The following is a 12812-nucleotide window of genomic DNA, read 5'->3' on the forward strand; positions in this document are numbered from 1 at the left end:
TGTAACGATATCTGTAGGGTTTGAAAGGTTACCGTGTAAGCCTGCAGTAAACTTGAGGTCATCTTAAAACTTCCGCCTTACAGTAAGCTTACACAGTAAAGCTAAGGTAAGCTTACACAGTAAGGTCGTGGTAAGTTTACATAGATAATTGTAAGCTTCCTTTAAGGTTACTGTAAGGTTGATGTAAGGTTACTGTAAACATAAACATGTAAATAAAATTTATTAATATTTATGCGCAGTAGTTTTCTTTGGCACATGCGGCTGCGCAGTAACTTTTATTTGACAAACCCTATTGGGGTTAATAAAGTACTTTACCAAATATATCATTTTTTATACAAAAAAATTTATAATATAATATATATTATAATATAATTATTTTTAATATATTTTCATATTACTTTATATTAACAGTAACCTTATAGCAACCTTACAGTAACCTTACGGGAAGCTTACAACAACCTTACCATGTAAGCTTACCACAACCTTACCATGTAAACTTACCACGACCTTACTGTGTAAGCTTACTGTAAGGCGGAAGTTTTAAGATGACCTCAAGTTTACTGCAGGCTTACACGGTAACCTTACAAACCCTACAGATATTCTTACAGTAACCTCACAGCAAGAAGTCGTGCTATGTGGGAACGCTTCTTAAGTTTATTAATATCGTTGAGTAGATCAAACCTTTAGCGACGCAGACATGGTTTACCAAAGTGTATAATTGAATCAGGATCTAAATTGGAAAATTCGCAAGTTGACATACTTCAAATCTGTTGTAATATTATTAATTTTAAGGATGTAAATTCTTTTATTAATTTTGTTGATACTCTGTTCTCACATAGCATGGCTTCTTATTGTGAGGTTACTGTAAGAATATCTGTACCCGAGTAAAAATTTAAGACGGATAGTAAACATGAGGTCATCTTAAAACTTCCGCCTCACAGTTATATACACTGTTAAAAATGTTTGTAGTTTTAATATACATAAAGTACTTAAATTTAAGAAACTGGTATATTAGAGTGTAATTCATATACAAAGTATATATTAAATTTTGTCACTGAAAAAAATTCAAATAAAAAAATTGCATTTTACTCAATTTCACAGGAAAAACAAAGTGTTATTTTAACACCAGAATTGGTGTTAAAATTTATTATTTTAACACCAGAATTGGTGTTAAAATTTATTATTTTAACACCAGAATTGGTGTTAAAATAACACGCAACAAATTTTACCCTAAATCTGGGTTAAATCTTATGGGTTTTAGCATTGGAGAAAATTACCCGCAACAAAAATAACACCAGCTTTTTTTTGTGTTATACATGTTCTTGTGTACAAAATAAGGTTTTTATTAATAAAGCAAAGTAATTTCTTTCATGTAAATACAAGTTTAAATCAATTTACATTGTAAAAATGCATATAATTTGACATTTATAGTATACTTAACCTAAATGTCACATATAAGTATTAAAATTCTTGTATTTAGAATGTTTTTTTTGAAAAATTTTCCCCTTATAAAACATTATTTGGACATAAACAACACAATAGTTAAAGAATTACGCACTGTTGTTTCAATTTCAAATAAATTTTCAATATCAAGGAAATAATGACCGTTTGGTGAAATAGGCATCTACAGCCGCCATGTTGTCACTTTAAATTTAATATACATGTATCTTAGATTTCAATACCTGTAGTGCATATTCGCTTCATACGCATGTATATTAAATCTAATACAGATTTTTCTAACAGTGTAGCTTACACAGTAAAGTTGTGGTAAACTTAAACGGTGAGAGGTCGTGGTAATTTAAGCTTACACGGTAGGATATATTATATATGGTAAGGCGAACGCACAATAGCTTCGTGAAAATAGTTCGCGAACGAAATAAATGCGTTAGAAAAAGACAGAAATATATTTGGTAAAACACTATATGGACCCCGCAGTAGGGTATGCCATAGAAAACAACTACGCATAAATATTATAAAAAAATTTATATATTATAATAAAACATTCTAAGCTTACAGTATAGTTTTACAGTAATCTTGTAGAAAGCCTATACCAGAAACTTAGCGTGTAAGCTTCCCTGCTGAAAATCCCTGTAGAAGATCTTGTACAAGTTCAGATGCGATTAAGTTCAGATTTTTAGTAGGGTTACCAGAACCTTATAGTGTAAGCTTACTGTGAGGCGGAAGTTTTAAGATGACCTCATGTTTATACTGCAGGTTTACACGGTTACCTTACAAGCCCTACATATATCCTTATACAGTATAACCTCACAGTAAGAAGCCGTGCTGTGTATTTTCTCGTGTCTTATATTCATACTAAAAATTAATTTTCAGTAGAATCTCATTACTCGATAAGTCGAATAAAATGTCCATTCCCTTCCCTAAAAGGTAGACCTCTGTAACTCGAATTCTAAAACCTCTATAATTAAATATTTTTATTTATTAATTATTATTATAAATATGTTGGCCTTCTTATTCGAAAGGTGCTCAAAAAATTAATAATATGAATTGTTTTATATAAACTTGAACCCGAGAAATCTTTGAACCTGGGTTTAACTAATGAATAAGTCACGTATTTGAAATATTTTTTATTATAATTTAATTTAAAAAAATCTCCTGTTTCACTGTAGAAAACATCTCTTGAGAATAACCGATTTATCGACAGTCGAATTCCAGCGGTATGCACTGGATAATTTATCGACAGTGCACACCGTTGAACCTAGATGCCAAATTATTTATCGCATTTTATATACTGGGCTATATAGGGGAGGATGGGGTAAGGATAGTTAGGTAAGACATTTTTAGATCTTACAGCTAAAATTCAACAGGCATCGGAAAAAAATAGTATCGTTCGAAATCTTGTTTATTTAGCTACAATTTTGTAATACATTATTTTGCTGTGGATTGCAATGCCTTCGAGATATTAGCGGAAAATAAAAAAAAAATTTAACTATCCTTGCCCCACTATTGGGGCAAGGATAGTTATCAAAATTCTTTTTACGAAAAATAATAAAAAAAGACATTAAATTTGGGGTTTTTTTAATTTCATTGGATAAAAGCACCTCAAAACACTTAAAAGCACTACCAAAAAAAATTTTTGGACATAAATAAATATTTAAAACAGTTAATATCTGAAACAGTGTTTTAAACAGAACTGTGACATTTTAGAAAAAACAGGATTTTCACAAATAAACACGTAGCTTCCACAAATGATATCGCATCAAGATCAAATTTTTCTTGACGTCTTTTGGTGTTAAAACAAGTATATATATATATATATGATGAATGGTGCCCTTTTTGAACAAGCCGTGTAGGCAATAGTGCCACTAACTATCCTTGCCCATCCTTGCCCCATCCTCCCCTATTTTGTATTATTTTCTTTGATTTAGGATTTTGGCGACATACTGATGATAAAGATTGAGTGTTAATTAATTACATATATACTTTTAATTCTTATATATTTACAAATAATGTTAAAGCAAGAAAATACGTTGAATTCTATATTGTTTATCGAATTGAATTCAAGTAAACCCAAGGCGAAATTTAAGGATTTCTTTCCTAGGAGTAAAGTAGAGTTAAACAGACCCTCTTTAGCTGCCTGGAATATGCACAAATTGCCCTTTTTTCCACTTTTGGATTCAATGTAGAGCCTAAAAATTAATTAAAATATTCAAAATTTTAAAATGTTTCTTATTTTAAGAATATTATATTCTACGTTTAAGAATAAAATGCATGGGAAATAATCTTAAATAGGCGCCAAAAAGATATTCTTAAATTTAGAATATATATAGTTTTTTCAGTGTATTTGAGAAAGTTAAACTTTTGAGTATTGAGTTTGCTATATATAGACTTAGCTTTTAATGTGCTGGCCAATAATTGTTCGGTGAGTCTACTCTCTAAATTTGAATCAGCGAAACGTCGCTAATTTGCAGCTATAAGTATGCAGCTGATTCAAACAGCGTATATACACTGATGAAATAGTGTATATGCGCTAATTATCAATGTATATATACGCTGTTTGAATCAGCTGCATACTTATAGCTGCCCAATCAGCGATTTTCCGCTGATTCAAATTTAGAGAGTACAAGGAGAAAAATGAGTTTGCTATTATATGGATAGCTAATTTTTAGCTACAGTAGCTAATATTTAGCTGTATTAGCTAACGAAAATTGCTGTCCATATAATAACAAATAGGGTTAGCTAAAATAGCTAAATTTTAGCTAATATGGCTAACTTTTTTTCTCCGTGTACTGGAGTCGTAATGTTTTTTTTGCTTATACTTTTAAGAATCCTTTCAAGCTTCTCCTTTTGTTAAAGAATTTAAATTTTTATTTTGTAATTTCACCCAAACTCAAGAAGGAAGGTAATTGCAAATGTTCCTATACGGTGTTAGAAGTGTAAATAATAAATCAAGGATAAATACGTGACCAAAATTTTTTTTGCATTAGTAATAAATTGAAATATTACTTCCCGAGTAAAAATTTAAGACGGCAGATGTAAATCTTACATAGCATCTGTATAGAATTTAAGACGGCCATCTACATAGGCCTTTTGATATACAGTCTAGGTAGGGAATATATAGGCCTTTCTATATAGGTCATTTGATGTCAAACCTATGTAGAATCTATGTAACCTTTTGATGTAGATTCTACATAGGCCTTTTGACATACATTCTACATAATAAATGCATAGGCCTTTCTACATAGGCCATTTGATATCAAAACTATGTAGAATTTATGCAGGCCGTTTGATGTAGATTCTACATAGGCCTTTTGACATACATTCTACATAATAAATGCATAGGCCTTTCTACATAGGCCATTTGATATCAAAACTATGTAGAAATTATGTAGGCCTTTTGATGTAGATTCTACATAGGCTTTTTGACATACATTCTAGATAATAAATGCATAGGCCTTTCTACATAGGCCATGTGATATCAAAACTATGTAGAAATTATGTAGGCCTTTTGATGTAGATTCTACATAGGCTTTCTAACATACATTCTAGGTTTGAAATGCATATGCCTTTCTACGTAGGCCATTTGATATCAAAACTATGTAGAATTTATTTAGGCCTTTCGATGTAGGATCTGTATAGGCCTTTTAACATACATTCTATGTAGAAAAAATATCTGCATTTCTATATAGGCCTTAAAATGTAATAACTACATAGCATGTACGCAGGCTTGTTTATGTAGGATTTTTATAAGACACATGACATAGGATTGAGATTGTTTTCCTGCAGGTCATTCAATGTAGGTCGTAGGACTTAACATATTTTATGTAGAATAGGTCTTTTTATATAGGTGCTTATATTAGAAATATTTTTGAGTCACTTATTTTAAAATTTCAAATTATATTAAAAATTATTTATTAAATTTATTATTTATTTATTAAATTATTAATTTATTATTATTATTTTATTATTATTATTAATTTATTAAATTTGGATTTATTAAAAATTACAAATTGATACTCTGCATGTTTGATATTATTGAACATTTAAGTCATTTTACGTTTTAATATTATTTAAAATAATAATTATACGTTAAAAACAAGATTTTTGTTTCATAATGACATTATATAATTGTCATAATTTTTTATGCATAATAATTATTTTATTTGTAAACAAATAATACTAATATAAAATTTTGTTATCCATTTTTAATATAAATCAATATTAATTTAATATAAAGTACTTGTGTACTTGCTGTATTTTATTGTGACTATATAGCGCTATACTTATAATAGTTCTACTGCGTTGCTTTGTAAGAGAACATCTACGCTACTCCACTTATTTCTTAACTTTGTACGGAACCTTCATAGCCTCCCTTGGTCGAGCGCGTTAAGGCGCCGCTCCCAATGGTTGTAGGCTCCCCTCCCCAGACCCAATTGCACACACAACACTATAGAGTAGAGGGCTCAAATCTCACCTACCATTGTATAGGAAAATCCCGCAAAAATATGAAAGGTACTTTTTTTTTTATTAAATTTATATTGTTTAGATTATATTGAAATAAACTACTAATTTTCCTGATTTTTTAAATAATAATTTAATTATTAATTAATGAAAATATGCCTTTCAATGTAGGCTCTACGTATGTTAGCCTACGTAGATTGGATGTAGCCAAGCGTTACATTCTTGTGTAGATCCTACATCATCTGGCCTATATACAAGCTAGTATAAAAGTCCTACATAGGTCCTACATCTCGTGGCCTATGTACACCGTATGTAGCCAAGCGTTACATTTCTATGTAGACAGTATGTCAAAAAAAAGTCGCAGGCCTATGTCGCCAGGTAGGCCAACCGTCATAGGTCCTATATAATGGCGACTTTAATTTTTATTCGGGTTCCAATGCTGTACAGTAGAGTCTCGATTATCCGATAGGTAATGTGGGGAAGAGGCGCCTCGGATAAGCGAAAACTCAGATAACACGCAATAAATACCTAAACTTCAAAAATTTTAATCATTTTTTTTATATATTTAATATGCTATAAAGAAAATTAATCACAAATGTATATATAAAGGTTAAAATCTAATGAACGTAGATTAACTTTTGGGTATAATTATTGTTAATGCATATCGGTTCCATCCGTTTTATCCGAGCATGCACCTCGTGTTTAGTGCCTCGGATAATACGGAATCTTGGATAATCGAAGCTCGGATAATCGGGATTCTACTGTATTACGGTAATTTTTCCTATAAAAGTTTTTAAAATACTCAAAGGAAATTTTCTGCAAGCTTGCAAGTATACACACTGTATATAAAAATATATTTTCTTTACAACTATTTTTAATAAAATGTACTATATATATAAGCAGTATAACCGCGTTATACTTCTTATATGACCGCGGTCATCGCAAAACCAGTTTTCGCGTTCATTCATATATATATATGTATAGCGCTTTTCACTATTAAAACATATATTTTTAGTGAAATTTGTTCTATATGATATCCAAAATAAAATAGCGATGAGTTTCTTCAAAACTTAAACTGCATATAAGATCGTAATTTAAAAGAGAGAATATAAACGTTGGTGCTTATATATAGTCTGCATTTCCTAAAATATTGAATTTAAAGATATTAAAATTTTTAAAAAAATAAATAGCGCGATTTTTTCACTTTGGAACAAATTTAGGGGGTCAGACCATAATATTGCTGACTTTTATCTTTTTGGACCAGTACCCTATAATAAGTATGGAAATAAAAAACTTTACATCGCGCCATATTCTTTAGAAGACTATAAAAATTTCTGTTCCTTAATCAAGTAAATACTTAAATATTTAATTAAAAAATTGTAAAAATAAGTTTAATCAGTTAATCTCAAAATTAACCTTAATTTAATTTTAATTGGATTAATTAAAAATATACTTATTAAAATAAAATAATTTTAGATATATATGATTCTATACGTTTTTACATTTAGAATCATCACATTCAGTAAAATCATATAAATATATTAATTTTATAGGAAAAAAGTTTTATTATTTTAATATCGAATAATTATTTGAATGAATTACATTTATTTATTCAATCAAGAACAAACTTGAATGTGACGTGATGACAGAAATTTCAATTTTTTTAAAAATTTTCCTTTATATTGGACACCGAAAACTTCTATGTACCTACAAATAGTTTCATAAAATCATTTTAGACTTAAATTTTCACGTTTAATAAACATTAACAATATTATTAAAAATTAATGATTTTGCTAAAAATGTCTTTGTCATTTTTATTATAAATAAAAATTTTGTATATAGTAGTAAAATTTTGTATAATTAAACCACAGGGATAGCTATTAGCAAGTACACTCATACGGATGTAAGTAGCGGAAGGCGGGGTTATTACACACATGAAGAGGGGTTGTGAAAAAAATGTGACTCCCTTACTTTTTCTCTCTCTTTTCTTTTATCGATTACCAGTTTCTTTCTATTAGGCGGAGTTTAGTAAAAAAAATATCGTATTCAGTTAAGGGGTGGAGTCATACGAATTTAGAAATTCAGTCTTCTACAAGAATATGTGGGGATAAAAGACGCCTTCGCTCAGGAAGGGAGGATTTAATCATTATATGGTAGAAAAAACTTACGCAAGTGTTAGTCATTCAGAAAATTATTGGATAATATGGGAAACTTTTTCGCCATTATTAAATTATGATTGAAAAAGAATATTTTTAATTTTACAAATTAATTTTTTTCTTATATATTATATAAATAAGACAAAAAAAATTTTAAGATCCAACCTACTATTATTTTTATCGCAGAAACTTAAAAAATTATAATTTTTAAAAATAAATTTTAGTAGATATAATAAAATGTGCTTAGAAAGATTAAATTTCGGAAAAATTTAGCTATTAGGGGAGGATGGGGCAAGGATAGTTAAAGTTAATGGTTCTATTGCCTACACAGAAAATTAAAAGGCATTAAAATAAGCGTTGCAGCTTATTTTAATGTGTTTTAATTTTCTGTGTATACGGCTTCTTCAAAAAGGGCACTATTCTTCATATATATACTTGTTTTAACACCAAAAGACGTCAAGAAAAATTTGATCTTGATGCGATATCATTTGTGGAAGCTACGTGTTTATTTGTGAAAATCCTGTTTTTTCTAAAATGTCACAGTTCTGTTTAAAACACTGTTTCAGATATTAACTGTTTTAAATATTTATTTATGTCCAAAAAATTTTTTTGGTAGTGCTTTTAAGTGTTTTGAGGTGCTTTTATCCAATGAAATTAAAAAAACCCCAAATTTAATGTATTTTTTGATTATTTTTCGTAAAAAGAATTTTGATAACTATCCAAGGATAGTTAAATTTTTTTTTAATTTTCCGCTAATATCTCGAAGGCATTGCAATCCACAGCAAAATAATGTATTACAAAATTGTAGCTAAATAAACAAGATTTCGAACGATACTATTTTTTTCCGATGCCTGTTGAATTTTAGCTGAGATCCAAAAATGTCTTACCTAACTATCCTTACCCCATCCTCCCCTACTTAATCATTTTTTTTATTATTTATGACCAACCTAATAAAAATTCTAAAGCTGAACTCGTCGTTTTCCGAAAATTTATTTTATCGACAAATATTAGTTTTTTCCATAGTTGTAGAATAAAGAAATTTATTCTAAAAAAAATCGCAAAATTCCGGTAATTATTTGATTATTTAAATTATTAATTATATATAGTTATAAATTAAATTAATAAGAACTTAATGAAAAAGGACCCCGCACTAAATTCACAGAAAATGGCTTACGGTTAAATTTGGCTATATTTTGAGAATTTTTAGTTGAAAGTGTCCTGATTGAAAAAATTTGTCCTGAGGTCACTGAATCAGAACACATATATGTCTCTGAACATTTTTTGAACGTCCTAGTAGAAGAATAAATGCGATTTAAAAGTTCCGCCATCCCCCGACTTCCGGTTTCTGTGTTCTTTAACCCTAGGTCGAAGATCCTATAAGATCCTTTCCTGATTGTCAGGTGTGTGTAAGTTGTCCGAAGACCACCTGTCTTCATGTGTGATATATATTCGCCATTAAACTTCCAGTGCGTTCCACCCGTAAAACGGCACACAAAATTATATATGTTTATTAGCTTGAAAACATGTAAATCACGATAAATAACAATAAGGCAAACAAAATTGTAACAATTTTTCATATATGCGTGTACGTCCACATGAAAAGGGACCACTTTGTCGATTACACTCACTAAAGAATCAGCGAAACGTCGCTAATTTGCAGCTATAAGTATGCAGCTGATTCAAACAGCGCGAATATACACTGATGAAATATAGTTTATATGCGTTAATTATCAATGTATATGTATACGCTGCTTGAATCAGCTGCATACTTATAGCTGCCCATTCAGCGATTTTCCGCTGATTCAAATTTAGAGAGTATAAACTTTATGGTTGAGATTTCTGGTTGAATTGGTTGTCTGTCAAATTAGCAGGTATAAGTTAGGTTATATTAGCCATGTGAAGTCTGATTCAGACATCATGCTCTTTGGAAGTACTATTCGTTTAGTTGGATTACCCAAACTGTATGGCAGTAACAGTAGTGCCATGTTAATTCAGTTATACAATATGACAGAAACAGCAAGAATTATGGCAGTAATTATGAAAAATTTCTTTCAGTATAAGTTTTTAAAAAATTAATTACAATACAAATGGAAAATACTTGGCAAAATCTTACGTAAGAATAGCTTCTACCCCCCCCCCTCCACCGACGTAAGCCCATGTAGAGATTTTATAACCCCCCCTCCCTCTAAGGACCCTTACGTAATTAATGAATGGGCCCTTATTGTAATCGACAAAGTGGTACCTATTTTCATGCGGACGTACACATTTTACTTGTCTTATAGTTCCAATTGTTTAGAAAAATCTAAAGTTAGAGTTGTCGGGCACCACAGAACAGAGTATAGAAAGTGTCTTGAGGATCAACCATGATAATCGCGAAGTTGCCGCTGGAGAGCCATTTGCAGTAATTCGGAGCATAAATTATATAAAGCAGTCAATCTGGAAATAAGCTATACCAAAGGGGGATACCTTTATAATTAAAATCAAAGTTTCTAGGTTCCAACCGTCTAAGAGGATGAAGCTTACAGTCGTATAGTCTCTGACCAAGGATTTATGTCCTCCCGATAGGCAAAAACTGTAAGGCGGATGAGATCCGACATCTGCTACAAGTGCGGAAGCCGGTCACAGTATAGCAGAAAGGAAGCCAGCTGCTTCCTCTGTAAGGAGCAGTAAAATGAAGGAAAGAACGACCAAGTTGCGAGCTTCAGAAAGTGTAGAGTCTTTGAGTCAATCCTCGAGGAAGCAAATAAGATTTTGTTAACGACTAAAAAGAAATTGGTCAACACAAGAACGACAATGATCAGTCACGCAACAGCGATCTCAGGAAGAACCTACGAAGTTAAGAGCTTGACGATAATATCATAGGAGGAGGAGGAATTGTCTATCATAAGGGTCTAGAACTGGTTTTTAGCAAATCGACACAGAAAAAATTAACAAGTAACTTCTTTAAATTTTTTTTTCTCTGAAACATTTTGAGGTTATAAAATTTATTTTGCATGGACAAAAAAAATCTTGCCCAGATATTTAAAGTTTAAAAAATGTATTGTTTCTTCACTATAAGTATTATCATAAACCAATCTCTACAACTATTCTTATATGGCGACATCTTTACTCAGCTTAGACAAAACATAAACATTATTATTGTTATCAACTGTAGTCATTTAGGAACTTTACAGTTAATAAATCATTCCATTTTATTATTTTACTCAGAAGGAAGTCTACTTTTAGTAGACATTTATTGAAAGCAATAGAGAACATTCTTTAAAACAATGTTATATCTGTCATGTTCATGAAAGTAATGAAAATAAAATAATCTCTACTGTGGCAAATGTGATTAATTCATAGTTGCTAAAGTAACTAGTTGCTTGCGACATCTAGAGATTTGAGCCACTAGGTTAACGTGTGCAAACAGGTGGCTACGTTACCGACAGTATAGTTAGTTACCTTTGCACGGAGAGAAATCTGTTACGATTAGCTCATAAGACTTACTCGTGCGCTAATAGTAACGAATTTCTCAAATGGCCTTTGAGGTAGGCAGTGATATTGAGAAAGTATCGTGTGCTTTAGACTTCTGTGGACGTTACCCACAGGTGGTAATAAGAAATTCATTTTACCGGCACAGACACATATATAGATATCATTATTATATTTGTCCTGAATTACCAACTGGTGGTACATTCTTTTATAGATAAAGGATCAGCATACGTAAAAGTTCTATCTGCTGGGTCTCGCATATTTCGGAACCTCTCTCTCTGCACCCCCACTACCAGAGTTATACCTCCTAATTCTAGTCTTCTTCAAGTTTTTTATTAAGTTAATCTTTAACAAAACAGATGCGACAAAGAGTGGGGATGCAGTCGGTTTATCTTTCTTTCTCACACCGTGGTCAAGTATGTTTGCTTTCCTGAAAAAGGAAATCTGGTTACTCCGTAATACATCAGCCTAGTCTTTTTGCCATCAGCGTACTTTTACACAGAGCTCAGTCGATATCGTCATTAGGTAAAGCAATAATCTATTTTTAACGTGTACTGTAATAATGAACTACGAATTCGAAAACAGTTGACAACAGTTGATAAGAACGTTTGTAACATCAAGTCCAAATTGTTACGCATTGAAACCGATATTACCCACCACTTTCATGTAAAAAGCAAAATCAAACTCACGCGACTAGACTTTAGTTGAAGTACTTTCAGCTATTACCTTCAGCGCGCCACATAGTATGTAGTTCGCGTATACAGAAATAGATGGACGTCAGAATTATTGATCAGTTATTCCTGTATTGAAAACTTAGGCGCAATAAGGGGACGTTTATAAGTTCAAATTTGTAATAATTGCCGTGCCACTTACATCAGTGACTCAAAACATAGTTTGGGAAAAAGAATAGAAAAACATAAAAAAAAAACCATTGAATCTGTTGTAAATGAACATCAGTATAATCCATAATTATTCTTTTAATTTTTATGATGCAAAAATTTTAGATTTTCAACCTATTTAAGAGAAAAGATTGATTTGGAAAATGTTACATATGAAATGTAATGATTTTACACGGAGAGAAAGAAAAAGTTCCAACTGCTTTCTTTTAAGTCGTCATGTTGATCTTATAAAGTCAAGTAGTTATAACCAGGGAGCCAGGCTGTTTTGACTTGGGTCTTTAATTGCAGCTACTGGTGTTCTCAGGCGATACCGACCAAGCTTTTCCCTGCTCAATTGATACTACTTGAGACAGCCAGGCCAAAACTG

This window comes from Leptopilina boulardi, unplaced genomic scaffold (assembly GCF_019393585.1).
Source record: "Leptopilina boulardi isolate dan_hultmark-lab unplaced genomic scaffold, ZJU_Lbou_2.1 LbouV2_80, whole genome shotgun sequence".
NCBI lineage: Eukaryota > Metazoa > Arthropoda > Insecta > Hymenoptera > Figitidae > Leptopilina > Leptopilina boulardi.